We start from the raw sequence: 25,679 nt of genomic DNA on the forward strand, positions 1-25,679 counted from the left end.
GAGGGTTGCAGTCAGGTGCTTCAACCAGTGGTTTGTCGTTTTCTCAACTATTTCTAGTATGAAGATCATGTGGCCAAGAACAGAAGAGGAACGCAAACGTCATAAACTGTGGTTTTGTGGCTTTTATGAATCGTGCAGATGGACAAGCTGCAAAAGATGAAATGCAAGGTTAAACAAAGTATCCCCTTTTAACTCTTCGTTTGTTTATATTTATACTTATATTAAGAAAATTAATGATGTTATTTATTGTTACAGGGGTGATTGTTTATGATTATGAATTGAATATTGGGTGGGGAAAATTGGTTTCCCTCCCTTCTCAATCACTCCCTGCTTCTCCTCCAGGACAAATGGCCATCAGGAGTAAAGAGGTATGCGATGTTTTTATATTTTATAAATTTAGTATTAGTGTAAAATGTAAATACATGTTTTAATGGTTGAAAACAGTATCTGATTAGAATATTGGTTTTGTTTTGCAGGGTGCCACTGTAATCTTGTCTTGTCCATCTGGTCCTCCTGTTACTTCTGTCCCAAGTCAGAATTCTGAGTTGGTAGGTTGACTTTTATATGTGTTTGTCATTTTTTTTTTCATCCTGTGTTTATGTATTGACATTTTTAACCTTGGTGCTTAGGTTCTTACTCCCAATGTACCAGATGATAAAGGTCTTACTGGAAGTAGCTCAGATTTGGGATACAATTATGGAAAGTTCTATGCAATGGATGGAGCTACCCATGTGACATGTGGAGTATTGGCTGCATACTTGTTGAATAATTTACGGTTTGTTTTCTTTACCAGAGCATATGGTTCAGAGAGCCAAGTAAGATCAGACCTATTTTGGTAAAAAAAAAAAGTTCAATATAATTATTGAAATATGATTTTGTTCTTTCTACACAATCTTAATTTAAAAATAGCTACAACTAATTAATTAACTATGCACTTACAAGCAAATAAAGACGACAGCTCACTGGGAAGTCGACGTCGATGTTGATCTTTTTCACGCAAGTTCTAGTGCTAATAGGCTTGTCGGTGGACTTTACAAGCAAACATGATTTTTTTTCTATCTATTTAGATCTTAAACATGTTGTTTTAAGAATCTCGCCAAAATATACATCTGAAGAAGTAGATAGTGCGATTTTGATTTTTTCCCACATAGACACTGTCTTCTCAGTGTAAGTTTCTTCCATTTATGATTTACCTCTTATTCTTTTAATCAACTTCAAAATGAAAATGGAGTCTTATGTTTATAAAGGGAAGGAGCTACTGACTGTAGTTCTTGTGCAACTGTTATGTTAGAGCTTGCTCGAGGAATCTCCCAATGGGCTCATGGTTTCAAGAACTCTGTTATTTTCTTGTTTAACACCAGGGAAGACGAAGGCTTAAATGGAGCCCATAGCTTTATTACTCAGGTGTTTCTCTCTTACCGTTATTTTTAATCATGTGTTTAAGTTATAACTTAACTTATAAAATCTTTACAGCATCCATGGAGTAGAAGTATACATATGGCTATAGACTTGGAAGCCATGGGCGATGGTGGAGCATCTGCTATTTTTCAGGTCGTGTTTAATGAGATTCCTTTTTAAAAAAAATTAATTTTCTTAATTAATTTATCAATTGTCACTTAATTTTGACAGGCGGGTCCGAACCCATGGGCGATTGAGAACTATGCATTGGTAGCAAAATACCCCTCTGGTAAAATTTTTGCTCAGGTGATATTCCTTTTTTAAACTATATAAAATGTTAGTTTTCTTTTTATTTATTTTATCTCAAATTCATGGTTTTTTTGTTCGATTTTTATTTAGTGGTGCAGGATCTTTTTACATCAGGTGTCATAAAATCTGCTACTGATTTTCAAGTTTACAAAAAGGTTGCTGGTCTTTCAGGTCTTGACTTTGCTTATGCAGACAATACAGCTGTATATCACATAAAGGTATTCTTGAATTTCAAATCATTATTATTATAAATAACTTCTCAAATATTATATCAAATTAAAAGTAATAAACTTTTGCAGAATGACAAGTTGAAACTTTTAAAACCGGGTTCCCTTGAACACCTTGGAGAAAACGTGCTTACTTTTCTTCTTCACTCTGTTTCATCTTCTCAGCTCACTAAAATGGCATCCAATAACAAAAATCAACATGATCCCGCCATATATTTTGACATTTTGGTACATTTAATTTAACTTTAATCAATATTCAATAGTAAATGATTAAATCTTTATATATTAATTTTGATGTGATGATTCAGGGAACATACATGGTTGTATTTAAACAAAGTTTAGCCAACATGTTATACAACTCAGTGATAATGCAATCCATGATGATATGGGGTACATCCGTTATGATGGGTGGCTCAACATCTGGAATCTCATTATCCTTATCATTTTTTTAGCATCCTGCTTATGTGGATATTCTCTTTAAGTTTCTCAATTGGTGTTGCCTTCATTCTACCCTTCATATCATCATCTCCAGTTCCCTTCAATTCAAATCCATGGCTAGTTGGAGGTTTATTAATTTCCCCTGCTTTCCTCAGGGCTTTGACTGGTCAACATATTGGTTATCTTATATTACAAAAATATATATCCAAAAAAATGGAGAATCTTTCTCTTTCTCTTTCTCATATGGTGAAACAAGATTGGGCCAAATTAGAAGCTGAAAGGTGGTAGTGGTTTATTGCAATGGCTTATTATTCTTGATGTGGGGCATTATTTTAAAGTTGGATCTTCCTATTTTGCCCTTGTATGGCTTGTGTCCCCAGCTTTTGCTTGCAAGTGCATGAGTTAATTAATTAGTTGTAGCTATTTTAAAGTTAAGGTTGTTGCAGCCAAGGAGCAGAAAAATACTTCAGAAGATCAAAATTAAAGTGGCCAAATGGTGCGGTTTCTTGGGAGAGTATTAGAGCAGTGCGGTCTCTTTGATGTTGATATCTTCAAGTTGTCTTCACCATCAGACCACATTAGTTCTCCCCTTGTTAAGCGTGTGGCTCGAAATGCTTCTCCCCCATGGCGCCAAGATCATAAAGATGGTCATTATGTGTTTGCACTTGGAGATAATCTAACTTTCCTTCACTACCATCAAAGAAACTTCATTTTCTTGATTGCATAGTTGCTACTAATAGAATACAAATCAATAGGAAAAAGTGGTTTTTTACTCTTTATTTATAGACACTCATAATACTTATGTTTGTTGACTTGTATTTTTGGATATATATATATATATATATATATATATATATATATATGTTTGATACTGACTGATTATTTTCTTCCTTTGTTTGATTGCGTGACTTGCAGATAAGATTTGGTTGGATTAGCTTTTTCCAGCATCCTACTTGAACAACATCTCCACTTGAACAACATCCTGATCTCATCATTGTAGATTTCACTGTACCTAATGCTGTAAATGGTAAATGTGTAATTTTGTGTTATACAGAGATATCAAATCATTTACATGTTATCATATTGGTTTATTGAATTCACCATGTTATGTTATGCAGATAATGTCGAATTGTATTGTAAAACTGGAGTGCCTTTTGTGATGGGAACTACTAGTGGAGATAGGGATCTTTTGTATAAAACTGTGGAGGAAGGAAAGCTTTATGCAGTCATATCTCCTCAAATGGGAAAACAGGTGAATTTAAAAAAAAATCGGATGTTTAATCTCTTCTCATTTGTTTTTTAGGTTGTGGCATTTCTTACAGCTATGGACATAATGTCCAAGCAATTTCCTAGAGCATTCTCTGGACATACCCTAGAGGTGCCGTTTCTTTTTACATATTTATCCTCTTTTATTTTCCCAAACATACCTTTAATTTCTTAAATAATTTTTTAAACATCATTTTTGTTTTTGAAACCAAACAGGTGTTGGAATCTCATCAATCAACAAAGCTGGACACATCTAGAACAGCAAAAGCCATTTCATGTTTCCAGAAACTTGGAGTTTCCTTTGACATAGATGAGGTATGAGGAGGCCATTTACGTCTTTTGCACATATGAGATAAAAATTGCAAATTTATTCACATCAACATCTATCCCAGTCACAGTCCACCAAACGCAGGACAACATGCTATGTTCTGTCATGTCATCTCGAGTAACCAGAACTACAAATTAATATATTCATATTCATATTATTATTATTATTATTATTATTATTATTATTATTATTATTATTATTATTATTATTTTGAATTATCTTTCAACATGAAATCAGGTACAATTGATACGAGATCCAAAACAATAGATTGAATTGGTTTGTGTTTCAGAGGAGCATCTTAATGTATCATCTCACATCTCCTGATGGAATGTAAGCTTTTTATTTTTGATTCATATTATAATCAACTAATTGATTTTGAATATTTCTCTATGAAAAATCTTAATTTATTGTTATTATTATTTGTAGAGTTTCATTTGAGTTTCAGCACAGTTTTTGTGGGAGATCAATTTATGCAGAGGGTGCTATTGATGCTACACTTTTTCTCGCTAAGAAGGTGCTAATTTTTATTTTTATTTTATTTTTCTAAATAATCTTCATACATTTAACTAATGTTAATTGCTAAAAAAAAGAATTACAAAAAGTTTGTAACAAAATAATGGTAATTGATAACAATGTAATATTTGTTACATAAATCATGTAATAATATATTGAAATAAATGTAGATACAATCAAAAGCAGATAAGAAGATATATGACATGATTGATGTGTTACGTGAGGGTAGCATGCATTGAGAGATGATAATAAGATTATGAGTTTATTATATGAGGTTTTAGGCATAAATGATCTCCAGCAAGGGTTAGGTACTCTAGAACATTGTGCTCTTCAAATAGCCACAAATATTCCATCACTGCATCAACAATCCCCTGTAACAAATTGAACATAAATAGTTTCATGACATTTTTACCCTTTTTGAAATCACAGATGCATCTATTGACCAGCAAGGATTTCAACAAACCCTTCGTTCTTGTGCTACCCATGTTGCTTGCATAAGCACATGACAGGTGGCGATTGAGTGACGCAGAGTTGAACTGTGTAAGAACATAAATCTTTTTATATTTTTCTTTTTGTTCTGATACTGTTTTTCAATTTGGCAGAAGTTTGACTCGGTCAAACCTGAGATTGCATCATTGGGTCTTGGAGGAAGAGAGGTGACAATTAAAGATCCGGTAACTAGTATTCATGCTTTGTAAGTTATAATCTATCTGAATATTTTTAAAAGTATTTGATAAAATGTAATGATATTTTGTCTCCTAATAATTTCTCCAGCCATTGCTAATCCAATGTCGCTTGTTTAATGAGGGTTCTGCTGTAAAAGGCACTCTTCTTGTCAATAAGAGGGTAAAATTTGTGATATTTCTTGCAACACTTATGCCATGATGACTCCTTGTCCAAAGTTGGTATTTATTCTAATTACAACAATTTGCTTTTTGAGATGCTTAATAATGAAAACTGAAATATACCATTTGATTAATTTAGGTGAAAGTATGTTGCATGTGATGTCTTGTTACTTGTTAGTTTACATTGAATCCTTTGTTTGAACTTGAGGAACTGTTTTACTGGTAATTCATTGCAGAATTACATTTAAGGGGGATTCTCATTAATTTAATCATACATGAAAGAAGGTCATACATACATACATAGATTGTTTTAGAAAGAAGGTCATACATACATACATAGAATAGAATAGAAATTGTTGATTTTTTTTGTTTTAGAAAGAAGGTCATAGATACATACATAGAATTGTTTTGTTTTATCTTATTCTTAATGTATAAATGGTTTTAGAAAGAAGGACATACATACATACATACATAGAATAGAAAGTGCTGCTTTTTTTTTGGGGGGAAAGTAGCACTATTTCACTCTTTAATATTAACTTTTATAATCTACATGTGTATTAAATTTTAATATTTTATACAGGTATGGGTTGTATTGAAACTTGGATTCTTGGAAAAAGGTATGTTACTACGTGTGTATTAAATTTTAATATTTTATAACATAAAATTGATGATGCTTGAAGCCTTTCTGAGTACTAATGTGTTGATGATGAAAACAGGTATTATGTGGAAACAGAAGCATAACAATAAGAAGTAGAAACAAGAAGGTGTTCCTTAATAGCAATGTAGTATTAGGTTATATAGTTAGGGAAAACCTCTTAATAACAATGTACAATCGGATCCCCTTAATACCAATGTATTACAATTTTTTGACATGATGTTATGGATGAAATTGATTGTTTTGGTATATATTTGTTTTCACATTTTTGTATTATGCGTAATTGAGTATCGTAAAGAAGTGTCGTAAATGTATATCGTAAATGTTTGTTGAAGTTTATGACACGCAAATGCGTGTCATATTCATTTATGACAGGGCCTTTAATGATACGCATTGCATGTCCTAAACGTGCGTCGTAAGGTTACGACACGCAAATGCGTGTCGTCTTCCTTTATGACAGGGGCTTCCTCGATACGCATTGCGTGTCATAAATGCGTGTCGTAAATGCGTGTCATAAATGCGCGTCGTAAATGCGCGTCGTCTATAGACGACGCGCAAAAGCGTGTCGTCTTTCGTTATGACATGGCCTTCCTTGACACGCATTTGCGCGTCGTCTGAGCGTTTTACGACACACATTGCGCGTCGTAAAAGGCTGTTTTTCTAGTAGTGCAAGTGATAACTAAACCAACTTTACATAAGAAAATATGAGATTTTCTTGGATAACAACCTTTTTGGTAAACCAACTTTACATAAGAAAATATAGGATTTTCTTGGATAACAACCTCTTTGGTAAACGAACTTTACATAAGAAAATATGGGATTTTCTTGGATAACAACCTCTTTGGTAAACTAAAGGAAACTAGTACAATTTCAGAAAACAAACATCTTATAAACTCACCAGCTTTATGCTGATTTTCAAACCGCTTGTATTCTCAGGTCAGCGATAAATAGGTACCCAACAATCCTTTTTGGAGAAGACGGAGCGTACTGAAGATCTCGTCTTTACTTTTGTTAATATGATGCATATGTATATTACTTGTACAACTTTACTTTTGAAACAAATGTAAATTCTATATGTAATGTAATGGTTGATTACTTTACTTACTATGTGCATTGGATTTGATACTTAACGTGGAGTCCGCCCCGGAAATGTTTCCGCCTTTGGTTTTTGGGGTGTGACAACCCTATACCTGGCTGCTAGCTACAGTCGGACCGACAGGTCTACGGGTGACAAAAGTCATAACAACGATATTGGCCTAGTACAAGCCTTATCTAGTCTAATGTATGGTTATGGAACTCGCAACTTAGACTATGAAAACTTTTCTACTTACTTATACATGTTAAAACAAATGTACTTTTCAAGGATAACCAGGCTTTTAGAATACTTATCTTAACACTATAGGTACGGTAGATACTTGTACAATGCATTCCGAATCGATAACCAACTACAAACTTTCAAGGAAAATAAGGGTTTTTCCTGGGATAACTAAACTATTCTTAACCAAATTGTGTAACAAATGGATAAATAAACTTTTCATATAAGAACATATGGGATTTATTGGATAACAACTTTTTCAGTAAACCAAAGGAAACTTGTTCTTTTACAGAAACAAACCGCTTATGAACTCACCAGCTTTATGCTGAAATTTCTAAAACTGGTTGTATTCTCAGGTCCTCATTAGACATGTATCCCATGACCTTTTGGAGAAGACAGAGCATTTTAGCAGTCTCATCTTTACTTTTCTTCATTTTGGATGTATATATCTATAATCATGTGTAACTTTACTTTCAAACAAATGTAAATACTTCTATGCAATGTAATGGTTGTGTTGACTATGCTTGCTATGTACATTGGTTGTGATACTTTACATGACGTCCTCCGCCCCGAAACGTTTCCGCCTTCGGTTTTCGGGGTGTGACATGATTCAAAAGAGCATGGGTTGGATCCAATACTCAGAACTTATGAGTACTCATGAATGTTGTAGAAACTCTTACTATGTCTAACATCTTAGACATCTACAAACCCAATTCATGACAATCTTAATTCATACCTACTTCCAACATATGACTAACTGTGGAGAGTTTAAATAGCTTAGTCATTCAGAATGAATAATCTAGTTATTCTGGAAGTCAAAACATGCAAAGTGAAACACAAGAATAATTGAATCCAATATGGTCTTAGAACTTATGAATGTAAATAGAACACCTTTTTCTTATCACCATATTGATTACACATTATTCATTGCATAATGTTTCGAATAATCAACTTTATACTTGAATCAAAACAACAGTCATGCCATGCTCCAAGCATGCACACTATGTTTTGTCTAAACAATAGTTATGCCATACTCCAAGTATGCACACTATGTTTGTCTATGATCTTTACTTTGTGAAATATATCGAGTGAACATAATTTCAATGATTCTCATTTCACAATCCTAAATCCTTATCATAAATGTAGAATTCCAAATTCCTACCATTTACCGAAATCTGCTATATTTTAAACTTATATGCACTGATCCTCTTGTAATGATTATGCACAAAGTCACAAAGACTTGTCAACAGTCATTATAGAGTATTCCAATGGAAACGAAGTCTCATATTCAAAGTACATTGCTTTGAACATATTTCTTGCATTAAGTTTTCTAATCTTACACAGATCGAATAACTTCCGCCTATGAAACATTTCCATATTCCCATTTTGATTATCACTTCTCAACAAGAGTTGCCTCCTTTCAGAATATGTCAATATGGTCCTTCCAAAATTTAACACTAAACTTCCAACTGTCCCTAAGCAACCAATCTATGGTAATCCTTAGATTGTCCTCGACAATTTCTTAATCACTTTAGTCATATCCAATTCTAGACTTTTCCCCTCTTAATGCCCTGAGCATTTGAAAATTTTAAAAGGGATGAATATTATAGCACGTGTAATCGATCCTATATCCGAAGCATATGAGACACAATTCATGAGTCTCACATAAAGACATGATACTAGAACAGTCTTTTGTTATAATATTTTTGTTTCTATTTGCCATGTTCTCATAATTCATATTATGAAAAGGGATCCCGTTATCATAATCGAATTTTAGAACGCAAATAATGGACCCATATATAGAATTTCCTTATGTTGAGACATTCCAACATAAAATTCATATATATATATATATATATATATATATATATATATATATATATATATATATATATCCTTGACTAAAGATGATTAAAACCTCAATCTAAGCTTTTCGACTTGAAATGAAGTATAATTTCTTCTCCCTTGATTATAGAAAAACAACTTTTCCCAATTGAAACTTTTGTTTTCTATAATTAACATTACTAACTGGCAACACTTATCATGAGCATCATGCTCCCACTAACATGATGATTATTAGCAAAACATCTATGCTCCCACCAGCTTTGATATGTACTCAGATATGAGTTGGACTTCTAGAAATCAATACTTTATCGACTTTCTTACCAAAGTTCAGACTTCCGATACGAGATGCTTTGATAAAACTTTATCAAAATCATACACCTTTCCTTAGATAGCAAATATGTGTGTCAAAACTGTTTCATAACTATGAAAAGGGATGCCATAATCATAGTCTTAATTGTTTAGACATTTGTCATTCCTCACAAGTCCATGTTAGTGTGTCAGTTAGCCACACACGCTCCACTAACAACCTTGAGAATGCAAATATCACAATTGCTATCTACTTAAAACCTACTTAGTGAAAGCGTTTCCTCACCATCATTTTCATGAATCGGAGAGAAACCTTATGACACTTATATTTTATGGTGTATGTGTTCCTATCTATGTGAATTTGTCAAAACCATAATGACAAGAAGTTAAGATTGGACCGAACTCGTGCAATCTTAACTTCTTGCCACTTGGCAGCACAAGTCCTACCATTGCTTCCAGGTTGTTATGCAAACAATTGAGAATTTTTAGAACTCAAATGCATAGTCAACTTTAACCAGAAGAGGCACAGAAATAAGAGTATGTCAGCACGATAGGCTATAAACCTCAAGTCGTGTGCTAGTGATAAACAACAAGTTTTATTTTTGATTAGTTCTTGAAACTCTTTTAGGATCTTTAAGACTCCCACTGTACTCTTGACATATAAGACTCTCTTACCTAGAACCATTCCTTGACAAACAAATATTCAAGAGATGGTGTGGATTCTTCTCAAGACAAACACTTCAAACAATTGGCCTTAGTTGGTCTTTGTTTTATCCAAGACATCACAACTTACCAATTTCAAATGTACAAGAGTAGATCACATTTTACTCTTACATTTGATTAGTGTTAATAAACCATGTTTAATATATGTCACTCAAGTTACAATCTTGGAGTATGACTTTAAGAATTGTTTTGGAACGAAGTATGACTCATATTCTTGATTTTACCATTTCCACAATTCATGACTCCTCTTCTTAGCCATAAGAAAGCACTAAGATGTCCTTAGAGGATGAATTGTGATATGGTTACACAATCATTAAGATTATCATAAACATGATACTAAAGTACTCTCCCATCTTTTCATATTTGAGAAACTTTTATCTTTCTGCCAAATTTGATTCTTCTCATTCGTTCTGCCATACATCGAAACTTTTTCAATGTTTCAGAATTATACTTAAACTTGTAAGTATAACCATATTTACTAAACTTTAGTAAATCATGACGAATAGTCTTATTCGATCTTTTGTGGTGGACTTGACCAGTGCACAAGAATGTGTACTCGATCCCTTAGTCCTTCACTTGACTCACATATACATGTGAACAAGGAATTAGTCTTAATTTTCCACAGATGAAATTCTCATTCATCATACTATACAACTTGCATAATTCCGACTTTCGGTCCAAAGAAAAACTTGGGTGATGAGAATCTTTTCTTATTTGGTAAATTTAGACACTACCACAAACGAAAGAATCAAATCCATTTTCAAATATTGCTATCAATGGAACCATAAAAACAACATTTCTTCACAAACGCTACTGTAAGGATATTTTAAAATAAATAAAATTAAAACCTTTTATTTTATTTTAAAACTTTGCGGAAAAACTTATCCTTACAATGCAAACGCATATGAAAAACTTGTTGTTATCTATTCCTAAGCAATATATCATAACTCCTAAGCAACTGCTCAAAATTCTGATCACCGAACCATACGATCAAAATCCATCTTCACGATCAGAATCATCATATGCTTCCTCCACTTCCTCTAATTATTCTCCCTAACTCACAAGTTCTTGAATAGTTCAAGATCACTCAAGCCCTATTGGCAAGCAAGGTCTATGTGTGCTCACATCTTGGAGATGAAGTCACATATTGACAAGCCGGGAGAGTTGGGTGTCAAAGTCTTGAGAAAGCTGGTTGTTCAGTCACTTTCTAAGTCACATAGTGAGTTTCCTTTGGGACTACTATGAAACAGACTATGGCATGACCCTTAATGATCTTACCTATTTGCTTGATGCTGCTGAATCATAAATGATTTGGAGCACCGGTAAAGCAAATTTGGTTGGAAGATCGACTTCCCAATGGGAGATATTCAAGTTAGTTGATTTTTTAAATCATTAATATAACACCCAATATGAAATATTAAGGCTAGGACCCAACACAATATTTTATAACTTGGAAGAGGGATGTCGTAATCCAAGCTATAAAATATTTGAAGGTAGACGAATGACGATTCACCAATTTCCAACATGAAAAATGAAATAATTCATTAGGTTTTAATTGGATTTGAAACTCCTAGATCTTTTGAGATTCATGGAACTTTTCAATGGCATGATTCAATCTCGAGTGTGCCCTCTAAAGTTTTGTGAATGGGATGCCGAGGATCACAAAACAAGGTGTGAATAACCATGCAAATATACTTGGTACCCTTAATATTTATCACTTAATTGATGTGTCGGTTAACCACACGCGCTCCACCGATCCTATGATAAACCTTAAGCCACCCTTTTCCTACCTTGTTAAATCAAATTAGTGTGCCGGTTAACCATACGCGCTCCACTAATTGACTTAAGCAAAGTGCAAAGTGTAATTTCATGGGTTAGCACCAAATTCACATTTTCCTAAGTAACTAAGATTGGGAATTCATAAGAGTTTAGTTACTTAATATTTATCATTAATACTTTTAATGAAGGGATAATTATTGTCTTGCCAAACCCGTTCGGCTAGCGACCTCCACCAGTCAAGGAAGCGGTGGGTGAGAGTGGGCACCCATTAAACTGTCATTTTATAGGCAGTAACCTTATACCCCCTTAAAGACCGGCTGTGTGAATGAGGCCTACTAACGGTAAGACTGACTTTGTTCTTATACATACATATATACATATATATATATATATATATATATATATATATATATATATAATTGTTAACTATTAATATTATAATAGTATAAGGGTTGAATTTTAACTTTTAAAATTCTAAGGGATTAACTTGGAATTAAAGTATTCATGAGGGAAACTTTACAAATTCCAAAACTTGAGGGCAAGTTTTGAACTATTCAAAAAACTTTTCAATTCCATAACTTATGAGTTTAAAGTAGTTTAATGAAAAACTCTTAAAGTTCCATAACTTAAGGACAAGTTATGGAAGACTTTAAAATCATTTAAGAAAATAAGACTCTTCATTTTCATAACCTATGAGTTTAAAGTAGTTTAATGAAAAACTCTTTAAGTTTCAAAACTTGAGGACAAGTTATGGAAGACTTTAAAATCATTTAAGAAAATAAGACTCTTCATTTTCATAACTTATGGAAATCTTATGAGTTTTAAAAAATCATAAATGTGACTTTTCATATAGCTTGTGGACAAGTTACAAAATACGCATTTTATGAACAACTCTTAGATTAATTTGGATTGAAAACACATTATCACATAACTTTTCTATTAATCTAAGCTAACTCATAAGAACAAGATGATTCAAACCAAACATTTTCATGTAATTCGCCTAATCCTTAAACTAATACAAAAAATTAATCTATTGACAATTATCTTTGGAATTGGATTAGCATGAACATTACCACATCAAAAACAAGTTTGTAAGTTCAAAAACAGCTTAGGGTAATGTTCCTAGTCCAATTCCAGCCAAAAAACTAAAAAAATATGTTGTTAAGGGTCCAACTCGTCGAGTGCATGAACCAACTCGACGAGTTGGATGAATTTCTTCATGGAATCGGCGAGTCCCTTCATGAACTCCGCGAGTCTGCTATCCAGACAGCAAAAAATTCGATTTTTCCAGCAATTTGCATCAAGTATAATTGAAAGCAAACCTAGGCTCTGATACCACTGATGGGTTTTGAGCATTCTAACACTCCTAAGGTGTACATGCAACCTTAAATACCTTAAATCTATGTTTTCTCTATTATACATGCAAATATCAATTTTCTAAGGTATTATCCTAACTAGCATATTATGAAGTACAAGTAATATAAAATCTAGTAGAATAACATACCTCTTTGTTGTAGCTTGATTCCATGGAGCTTAAGAGCCTAGTGCCTCAAGTGTGACACCTCAAATGGTTCACACAACATCAAGACACTTGGAATAACATGAGAATAAGGATACTTGTACAAAATTTGGTTTTGCCCTCTTGTATACACACACTAGTCACACTAGTTCCACTAGTGTCATTTCAAGAACCATAGACCTCTTTATATAGTGTGGATGATTAGGGTTGGATTCATGTAAACCCTAATACTCATAACCTTTCATTTCCATAGGATCCATGGGTTAAAAACACCAACTATATATAAGAGCCCATATTTAATTAGTTCTTTTTGATCACTAAATTAATTCTTGATCAATACTAATTAAATAATATGATTTCATATTAATATATTAGAACTTATAATATACTAATATAAATCACTAGTATCCCTTTTTCTCATTTTGTCTATCCAATTGTCCCGATGACATGCAACCCAAATGGACCATGCCAAGTCGGGTCAAGTATATACCAATTATAGTTATGGACTTAGACACTAATTCAACATATAATGCATAATATGCTTATTGAAAATGAAGGTAGAGTGATTTGCATGTATGATTCGGATGACGTAGTTATTCCGATTGAAGTGTTTGTAGCCAGAATGACTGAAATTTTAGTAAGAGTTGTTGACATTCATAACAGTTAAAACGTGTTTCAATATTCAAGAATATTAAAGAAACATGGTTTTCCAAGGCAATTGATGATGCTAAGGAACTTTGATTGAAATAAATATTGATATGGTATTCCTCAAAAGGGTTCATAGGAAAAAACAAATTGATAGGAATTTAAGTAATCAAGATATCATACTTTTGGCCGAGAAGATTTTTAAAGTTAATTCATTTTTATGTATTGTTGATCAAGCAAGAGCTCCTCTTTAAATATGATTTGAACAATATGGAGAGTATGAAAATAATTTTGGTTTTTTGTTTCAAAAAAAAATTAAAGGAATTTGATGAAATCTTAACTTGTGTTGTAGCCATCTGAAAACTACACTTAAGTATGGTGAACGATCAGATATTGATGTCAATAAACTTTTCTGGAGTTAAAACTGTTTGATGAGTTCTTACCGAGTGAAACCCCACATATGTTTTAAAATATACGAAAAAATCGATTGTTTATCTAATGCAATTATTGCATATAGAGTCTTGGTGACTATTCCAATAATAATGACATTTACAAAGAAAAGTTTTTCAAAACTCAAATTGTTAAAGTCTTTCTTATGGTCCACAATGTTACAAGCGAGACTTAATGGTTTGACAATGATAACTATTAAGAATGATACATTGGAGACTATTTTATTATGAAAAATTGATGAACAAATTTGCTTCCAAAAATGTTAGAAGAACCTCATGATTCATGTAACTATGTAAGATAATACATAATATTATCATCCTTTTTTATTGTTTTTATAACAATGATTGACTTATCATAGTATTAATGAATTTTGCTTATATATAAAAAAAATTATGGGTCCATTTTTATTTTTCGTACATGGCTCTCAAAATCAACGAGACGGTCTGCATATTTCACGTAAATGGTCCATATGGTTTGAAAAAATAGGAACATATGGTAAAACTTAAAGAAAAAGGGCAACTAGGTCCTTTTGTTTTTATCGATATTACAAAGATGATCCTTCCTACACCCAACATCAAAAAATGTTGTTAAAATTCTATAAAATGACATTTTCACCATATTCATATTTTTGTTTTTTGTAAATATTTCCCTAAACTATAGCAACAATTAATGTAAAGTACTCTAGGTATTAGCCTATAACCATCATATCCTCAAACGCTTTACTGAAGGCTTTGATGAATTTACTTTTGGTTTTTTATAACTTGACATGTCGTTGACAGAGGGAATAAATGAGCTTCATATGTCTTCGTCTTTAATTTTCCTTATGTTGTCGTGGTGGGATCAAAAGGGACGTGAAACGGGAAGAGAAATGAAAAGGTGGAGAGGAACAATGGTTTTGTGGTAGGACTCCGATGAAATCAATTGTTTCTTATGAAAATGACGAGAAAGAACCAACAAATTCTGGTTATAATATCAAATAGGAAATCAACGCTCTATTGTGTAGTCAATGATCGAAATCAAAGGAGCTCATATATGAGGTGGTCATCTTGTTCATGATTGTGTGTTTACCGTGTTCCTCACATTCGCTAATAGACATGGGAGGTTGGAAGTTGATAAATATGACAAAGACTCTAAACTAGAAGCTCTCTATATGTATCCACCAAGCAAGAATAAACCACCAAAAATATGCTAGTCTTAAATTGTAATTAGTTCTTCTTAATTCTTAAATACTTATAAAAAATAAGCTTTAAAATGAGAAACAAATAAAGCACTCAAAAGCTCACAACAATTTGCAAGGCATCGAGAGGAGATGCAAGCATGAACTCTCAGCTCTAGAGAGAAAATAAGAAAGGAAAAGCCTTAGAAAAAACTAGCTAGTTTTTTTGTCTTTACTCTTATCTATATACTAGCACACATCAAAGAAAGACCAAACCATTATTAAATATGCAAGTATGGTCATGTAAGAAGGCATGGAGTTTAAGAGTTTTCCAATAAGCAATGCCTCACATCCCTTCATAAACTTACAAAAATGAAGAGAGAGGAAGAGAAATGATGTGCCTTGCGCTGAAGCTTTTAACAAACATGTATCATATTATATATATATATATATATATATATACATACATACACACACACACACACACACATATATATATATATATATATATATCATTTTTATATAAATGGACTTCAATAGGTCCAAAAAGACGTACACAACAAATAAACTCATACATTATGATTTATTAGTTGTTCATCTCTATAGAAAATATTATTTCCATACATAATAATTTCCGAATTAAATACAAGTGTTGATTATATTTATTAATAATCAATTTACTTTAATAAATAATCAATAAGTAGTAATTTGCTATAAGGTACGACCCTATAGAATCATATGTCATTAGCAAATATCATTCCATAATGATTATTGGGCACATACATCTTTCGATCCCCCACATAGAAGACTCATCATAAATTGATATAGATAGTGGTGAACGTCTAGTAACATTTCACTGCCCCTAATAACACACGACAAAGTATATCATTCTTTAACATGCAATTCCTAATAGCTCATATATATATATATATATATATATATATATATATATATATATATATATATATATATATATATATATTTCACTGCCCCCAATAACACACGACAAAGTATATCATTCTTTAACATGCAATTCCTAATAGCTCATATATATATATATATATATATATATATATATATATATATATATATATATATATATATATATATATGGGAAAAGTGAATATACCCTTAAGGATATATAAGCTTAGGTACCCAAACCCACTATAATTATTTGTTTTGTTTGATATATTCATTATAATGTTATTAAACTTCAATCTTCACTTGATTTACTTTGAAGGTTTTCGAAATTTCACTATTGTTTTCCTCTTATATCACATCTTTTTGCAGAACACCTATTAGGTTATATATATTATAGTTGAAAATGAAAATTATGTAACAGGAAGATAAATGTGAAATTTATAAAAATCTTATAAGTAAATCAAGTTAGAAGTTGAATTATAAGAATATTGGACAATTACAATGTATACATATTATACAAACAACATAGTATGATGACTTTGGGTACCTAAGCTTATATACCCTTAAGGGTATATTCACTTTTCCCTATATATATATATATATATATATATATATATATATATATATATATATATTGTCACAACTAGCCTTTTTAGCTAGGAAATTATGTCCTCATGTAAAGATCAACTATTGTAAGACTTGTAATCTAAGTGGATATCATATTCTATGCTCAATAAAAAACATCCAGTTGAATCAAAACTCATGAGTGAAGTCCAAAACCTAACTTAATACATCTTATATACTCAACTATGGGTTTGAAATCCTAATAACCCGGTTCAAAATTAGTATGGACCAGGATCCCCTTATTGGGTTTAATGGGCCAGTAAACATTTCAATTGATGATTTTGGGCTGTAATTGGACCCATATTTGTCAAACCATAGCAATTGGGCCATGTTGGGCCTAAAAAAACTCACTTTGTTATCATGGGCCATATTGGGCCGTGAACCACTCTATTGAACCATGATTGGCCGTAAACCCATCTTCTCATTGTGATTGGGTCGTTAACCCCTTTCCTTCACCACCGTTGGGTCGTGAACTCATATGAAGGGCCTAATGGGCCGAGAACCTTCATGTTGGGCCTATGATCTCGAAATATTCAATAAGGGCCCAAACTTTTCCTTCTCTTTTCCTTTCCCCCTCATTCCCTACCTACATATACATATAAAAAAAAGAGGGAAGACAATGGGATAATTTGAGGTGCCACCTCATATTTACCTTGTGTATTTCCATGCAAATTATCCTACAAATAACTTTGTAATCTCATTTATCCATGCAACCATCACATCTCATTTCACTCCTCCCCCCTCCATCTTCTTCTTATTCACGGCCAAGGGTCTCCCACCACCACCTTCACTCTCAATTCTAGTTACTTCAAACACACTCTAGCACAAGAACTCCTCTCCTTCATCCTCCAAATTCTTGTGAGTGTTAAGGGTACATCAAGGACTCTCCATCAAAGCTCATACATCCTTGGTAAGTCATTGTGAAACTCTATAACTTTTGATTCAAGTTACTCTAGAAATCTCTTCTTAACCCTCATCATTTCATGATCCATGCTCTAGATCCACCTTAGGTTCGAAATCTACTCAATAAAGCTTGCTAAGGGCCGAGATCTTTCCATTTCTTCATAAAAAACCAAAATCTCCAAAGTAAAGTGAGTTCATACCCCCTATTTTTGGTTTTTACTATGTTTTGGGGGAGAATACAAGTTGTTTGGTGTAGATCTATGTGTGTATGCATGATTTTGTGTGTTTTTCATGATATATGTGTGATTATGTGTTATAAACACCATGAACTTGAGATAAACTAAAATGTGATGCTATTTGTAGAACATAACATTCAATTCAACTTATTATGCAAGAAAATGTTATAAAATACATCAATGTTACTTAAAACTAAGAAAATTGCATAAGAGGGCCAAAAGTGAAAAAATAACAAAAAATGGGGTATTTTATGTAACTAACAGTTTTTAAGGGACCAAAAAGAATGTATTTTGATAAATATGAATCCTTTTGATATTTGTGACCTTAAAAAGGGATAGAAGTGTAAAATTTCATAAATGGGCTTCTTTTGGGATTTTTCAAGTTTTTGGGCCAAGTTTGTAAATTTTTGGACTTTTTTGGGCTTAAATGTCATTTTCAACAAAGTTGTGCCAAAAATGTAAATTGTTTATAAGTGTTGGGTCTAAATTATGGTTTATACTTTGTTTTTCTAGGCAATTGTAATTTTGTGTTCACAGCCCAGGTTGGTGTTCACGACCGTAAACCCCTCACGACGCATGTGCACCATATAAATAAATGTCAAGGTGTGAGAGAGTGTACATCCAAGAGAGAGAGAAAGGAGAATAAGTGTGTGAATCTTGTTTAAGGAACTTCATTCTAATCAAATCATACAATATTCATATTCTTATTCTTCTTCTTCTCTTTTATTTTGATCTAACATCATTCGTTTGATTGGGATCCCGCACCTTCAAATGGATTTGATTGATACACAAGCATATTTGGGACTTACATATATCTATACACATATCTCACGCTCTCCCTCCAGGAGACTCTGGTTATACTGTATAGGATTTATTTTCGTAACCTGATGGATATAATTGAAGTAGTGCCTCACAGCTATGTATTAACTTGTTTATGTGTAGTGTTCCAGAGTTCCCTTGTACTGTAACTGTATGTATTGCATTGTATTAATGTACTTCGTAGTGTATAATAATTATACTTAAATAATTATTTTAGTAGCGTATACTTGTATCAATGTATTAGAGTGGTGTTTCCCAAACTATACCTATTATAGTTTGAATAAATGTTCTTGTTCTGTGTATTGTACTTAGTAAAATAGTGTAGTGATTCCCAAACTACACCAATTATAGTTTAACGCTAATGTTCTGTAATATACTGAAAACATTTGCAATCTACTTGTATGAAAGTAAAATACCCTTATGCTTGACATGCTACAAAAGGGTTAAAAATATAAGAATATTTTTATGAAATGTAGGGAATACTCGGTTTAAATCAATTGCAAATGTTTTAAAAACTGTTGTTTGTATGAAACACAAAAGTCCTTGTGTTTTACTTGTATTCCCCCCCCCCCCCCCCCCCTAAAAACATTAAAAACATTGAAAAGTAGGGTACAAAGTCACCTCAAATGTGCGTTAGCGTGAATAGCAAGTTGTAGAGACGATCATTGGGTTAGCGTTCGTGCGAATAACGTTATCCTAAAAATAATTATATTCGAAATCATATTTAAATTAATAAGATATTAATTTATATAATGAAATAAATAATGTTGGAAATAATAAGTAAAGTGTTAAGCAACACTTTAATCATGTGAGGAATACTTACAATAATTATTTGGAATTGTTTGAAATGTTGAAATAGGTTTTTGGTGGACAAAATGGAGTTTTCAGTTGGGTAAATGTGTTTTCGGTTGGATCTTGATGTTCTTGGGGGATATTATGAAGATTTTAAGATCATATGAAGATTTGAAGGTGGGTTTGAATGTTCTTTATGGGAATATGAAGATTTGAAGAAATCTGGGTAAAATTCTTGAAGATTGAGAGAAAAGGGGTTTTGAGGGATGGTAGTTGAGAGCAAAAAGGAGTGGTTTATGGCTGAAAAGTGAGGAAATGAATTTGGTTTTTGAATGAGCTAAATATATAGGAAGGTGTTATCGGTTCTAGTGGGCCTTGGGCTTTGGTGTTTACGTTTCTACACCATTGGGTTTTCACCCCTAATGGGCTTTGGATTGTGTTTTCGGATCAAAAGCAAACCGAAAACACCCTTTAGGAACAAACCCAAACCGTAAACACCTTTTGATCTTGATTCCAAATCCGTAAAACCTTTTGTTTTAATTTTTTTTTACCGTAAGCCATGTGTTCTAGTACTCTAGAATCTGAAAACACATAGATGGAGGTGTTAATTATGGTTTAAACCTTAGTCTATCAACTTATGTTAGATTATAATATCATAATTCAACTTGGAACTTAAGCTACATTTATTATTAGTTTATACGTATGCCCTTAAGGAAATAGAGTATATGCATACACAAGAATTGAAATGTAGTTTTTGACTCCTATTGATTTGAGAATGACGAGTTGTTACACATTTTATCAAATATGTGATCGCATAAATGTGTCAAGGTTTGGTATGGTCGAAAAATACAATCTGAAGAAAAAAGGAAAAAAAATGTGATCGCAACTCCTTTATATGTGATCACATTTTCACTTCAAAGACTCAAAATGGTCACAAATAGCATTGTACTTCATTAAACGACGACTCAGGAAATTTTTTGCAAAATGCAATCGCATTTTTGCACATATATGTGATTGCATTTTTCGTATGCTTGCTCCAGAAGTTATCTAATTGCATATAAATACGACCCCTTTGATCAAATTCGGTACTAGATGATTCCAGATGATGAAAAATCCTTCTAAAGGCGATTTCTACCACTTTTCATCATTGTCTGGAGATCTAAACAATGTGAACCCTCTCCAACATTTAGTTTAGCAAGATTAATCAGCTAGTTTATCTTTTTATTAGTTTCAATTGGATTTTAGTCATGTTTGATTAACCCTAGTTTTCAGTTCTACAATACACTAGTACTTTCATGTGATCAGTTATCAAATTTGTTTTCATTGTTTGATTCTATCCAGTTGTTTCAGTTTTGAGCTTAATGAATTTTAGATTTTAATTCTTGTTAGTTTGATCACCTAGCTAGGGTTTAATCATTCCAGTTAACCAGCTAATAGTATCCCTAATTGGTCTTGTTAACTGGTAATAAGTAACAAGTATCTGATTGGTTTCGTTTTAGGGATTTAACTCTGGTATAAACTGAAAATTCATATATATACACTTCCGAGCTTTTGAGAATTAATGGGTAGTGTCGAGAATTTTACATAGATCTTAATGCAACTTTTCTGATCATAATTAAGAGCTTGTTTAATTAGACAGTAAAACATTAGGGTTAACTAAAGAGCATGTTTTTGTTAATTTAACTAGGTAAAAGATATTGTGAGAATTATTGTGTTCCTGATGATTAAAACCTACTTCCCTACGGCACCCATTAGTGCATTCGAGCAGTGAAAATATTATTTTTTTAAATCGTACGTGACAGTAGTTTAACATGTTCCTATTTAAGGGAAGTGAGGTCTAATGTTTACACACAATCAGCCTCTATCACCTCCCTTTCACCCTCAACATAACCCTGGCCTCCATTTGTTATTTGAGAGTTTTTGGGATGTTTTTGGTGTCTTAAAGAAGAAAGAGGAACTTTTACTACATAGATCTAGCTTGCAAGCCTCATTGTCATCTTCTAACACATACTCTAGACTCTTATGAGTATTAAAGATCCATGATTTATGATTGTATGTTCCTAGACCTAGACTTTATGCATTATTCTCCATGTATAGACTAGTAGGAGTGTTGGGATTCCCAAAATTGGCAACTTTATGGATCCTTAGAGTCCTTTCATGGTTAGACGTATTAGATCTAAAGTTTGGTAGAGTTTTGAACTCATGCATGAGGTTTTAACCTCTTTTTCACTATTTGTAACCTAACTTGAGCTCAAGACTTGCATAGGACATGCCTGTCCATAAAGCATCAATTTTTATGATACTTTATGTGTACGAAAGCCTTCTTGAAAGTATGGATAGGCGGGTTAAAGGATTAAGCAGCTCCCATGACGTGGAGGACTAGTCTCCACAACGCTGCAAGAGGCAGTATCGCGACTGTTTTTTTCGAAGGCCACCACGACATGGCAGAAGCTTGGCCACGACGTGGTGTTCGGTTGTAAGACTTTTGAGCATTAACTTTTTGACAAAGTTTGAATTTAGGACAAATTGATGGTTTTAGGCTGTATTTTAAGGATTTGGTCCCTAATTGTTGTATAGGTGACCTGTAGTACCAAAATTTTAGATTTGTGAGAGTTATTTTGTTATTTGATAGACTCTGAGGTGAGTTTTCTCACTATACTTTGTATTGTAGTATTTATCCTTACATGAAGGATGTTCATATGTTGTAATGATCTTTTTTATTGGTAGATGTGACATCCCCATTTTCACGGCCAGAAAAGACCGATTTGTTTATGCTTTGTTTTATAAATTAGAGTAATCTTTTGAAGAAAACAGTTGCGGAATTTGTTCCCAAAATAAAATGTGATAAGAATTTATCAAAGCATTTCTTTAAAGAAAAGAATTTTCAATAAAAAACAAAATCTCGGGATGTCTTGTTCCGATACAGATCAAAAGCATAAATAGTATAAAAAAGTCCTTACAACAGTTATTTATAACTACTGATCTATAATCCAAAATCTCTCGTTAAGTCCACCAACTTATACTCTTGTGCCAATACCTATAATACAAAGAAAACTGAGTTGGTCAAGCTTGGGAGCCTGGTGAGCATATAGGGTTTTCAACCCAGAATGTTATATCATATATATAAATTAAAAATCACAAACTTATGCAATTTCATCATATAAAAGCAACTCTTATCCCACCCCGGTGATCGCCACAATGACACGATCTATACTCTCGTATCTAAAATTTACCTCTTTACTTGATCCCTACTCAGGAATCTAAAACTAACCTCTTGATCTGATCCATGCCCCTGGATCTAAACTAACCTTTTCACCTGATCCATACTCCCAAATCTAAACTAACCTTTTCACCTGATCCATACTCCAGGATCTAAACTAACTTTTTCACCTGATCCATATTCCCAGATCTAAACTAACCTTTTCACATGATCCATACTCCCGGATCTAAACTAACCTTTTCACCTGATCCATACTCCCGGATCTAAACTAACCTTTTCACCTGATCCATACTCCTGGATCTAAACTAACCTTTTCACCTGATCCATACTCCCGGATCTAGTATGTCTAATCCATACCCCCGGATCAATAATTGTGCACAATCCATACTCCCGGAATAGGGACAATTAACTCTAACTTAATCTATAACTACCAAAGTTTATCCAACAGGTACTAAGTCCATAGTTACCTATGTTCACTCATATCATCTCTTATTTCTCATCTTTCATCTACCCATGTTATACCTGAAATATTTGTAGATATTAAAATACATATACAGTTTAAAATCATTTAAAACATGTACAAATTATTGTTGGGTTATGAGCATTCTAACACTCCTAAGTGTACATGCAACCCTAAATACCTTGGATCTATGTTTTCTCTATTATACATGCAAATATGAACATCCAAGGTATTATCCTAATCTAGCATACAAAACTATCAATATAACAAGATAGAATACATACCTCTTTGATGTAGAATGTCTTCATGAAGCTTGAGTGCCTAGTGCCCCAAGTGTGACACCTCAAATGGTTCACAATCATCAAAACACTTAGAATAACTTGAGAGAGTTCTACACTTCATGAAAATCGGCTAGCCCTCTCTAGAATAATACTAGTGCCAATTTTCCTCAAGAATAAGATGCTTATATAGTTATACAATTAGGGTAAACTCTAATTGTCATGACTTTCCATTTCCTTGGATCCATGGGTTCAAATACACCATGGAGCATCCATGGAGCATCATATGGGTTTTGGCCCAACTAGATAATCCATGGAGCATTAGCCCACTATATAAGTATGGATGATTTGCACAATCAACCCATATATTTAATTAGTCTTCTTTTTGATCACTTAATTAATCCTAGATTAATTCTTGATCAACACTAATTAAATAATCTCATTATTCTTATTATTAATATACTAGAACTTATAATATATTAATAACCATAAGTGTCTTATTTCTCTCATTATAGTCTATCCAAGTGCAGGATGGTATGCAACCCAAATGGACCATGCCGGGTCGGGTCAAGTCTTACCAATTATAGTTATGGACTTAGACATTAATCCAACAGTCTCCCACTTGGATAAGTCTAAAACTATTATTGCGTATGACTTCAGGAACCAACTAGCAATCGTAGCTCTCAAAAGCTTCTGTTGAACTCTGACCTTGTAGATGAACTCTGACCTTTGTTAATGACTTGTCCATTAGATAAGGGATCATATATTCCTCCATTCTAGATATCATATGGACTGAGACATGGATTATAATCATTCTCTCTGTCCATTTGTTGTTTCCCGATTTTCGATTTATGACGACTTTGTTTCCCGATTTCCGATTTATGATGACTGACTAATTGAACAAATCAAATCAGTCTTGGCCCGGCCGAGCACTTCCATTTGTCATCATCAAATCATCGAGGGGCCCATAGATATTGCTTTTATCCCGAAGGTAAAAGGAATGGATAAACTTCGACTCATATGGCTTGTTCTACTACTTGTTGAATCATACACAAAGGCACGTTTTATAGCACCGAGTTACCAAATGCGGTTTCGTGCAATCAATGTACTACCAACTCATAGTAACAACTCATATCTCTAGGTTTGAAGACTATAAGATATTATCGTCTCATGATCACTCGTGATAAAATCCATGAAGTGATTCCAATGAGCGCGGGTTGAATCTAATACTCAGAACTTATGAGCACTCATGAGTGTTGTAGCCATTTGTCCAACACCTTAGACCTCTACAAGCCAACCCATGACAATCTTAATTCATATCTACTTCCAACATATGACCGACTGTGGATGTTTGAATAACTTAGTCATTCCGGAAGAATAATCTAGTTTATTCGGGAAGTCAAAACATGCAAAGTGCAAACAATAATAATTGAATCCAATATGGTCTCAGAACTTATGAATATAAATAAAACACCTTTTATTTATCACCATATGATTACACATTATTCATTGTATACAGTTTCAGCTATCAACTTTATTCTTGAATTTAAAACAATAGTTGTCCCATGCTCCAAGCATGTACACTATGTTTTTCTAAACACTAGTCATGCTATACACCAAGTATGCATACTATGTTTGTCTATGATCTTTACTTTGTGAACTAGATCAATTGAGCATAACTTCAATGATTCTCTTTTCACACTCCCAAA

General features: G+C 32.9%; 2 pseudogenes; both read left to right on the top strand.

The window, feature by feature from the left end:
- The first annotated feature begins 375 nt into the window (after window positions 1–375).
- Window positions 376–2,778, top strand: LOC145035860 (uncharacterized; annotated as a pseudogene).
- A 554-nt stretch (window positions 2,779–3,332) lies between these two features.
- Window positions 3,333–6,078, top strand: LOC145035861 (4-hydroxy-tetrahydrodipicolinate reductase 2, chloroplastic-like; annotated as a pseudogene).
- Window positions 6,079–25,679: the final 19,601 nt, after the last annotated feature.

Source organism: Lactuca saligna, chromosome 3 (genome assembly GCF_052625555.1).
Source record: "Lactuca saligna cultivar CGN05327 chromosome 3, ASM5262555v1, whole genome shotgun sequence".
NCBI classification, from domain to species: Eukaryota; Viridiplantae; Streptophyta; class Magnoliopsida; order Asterales; family Asteraceae; genus Lactuca; species Lactuca saligna.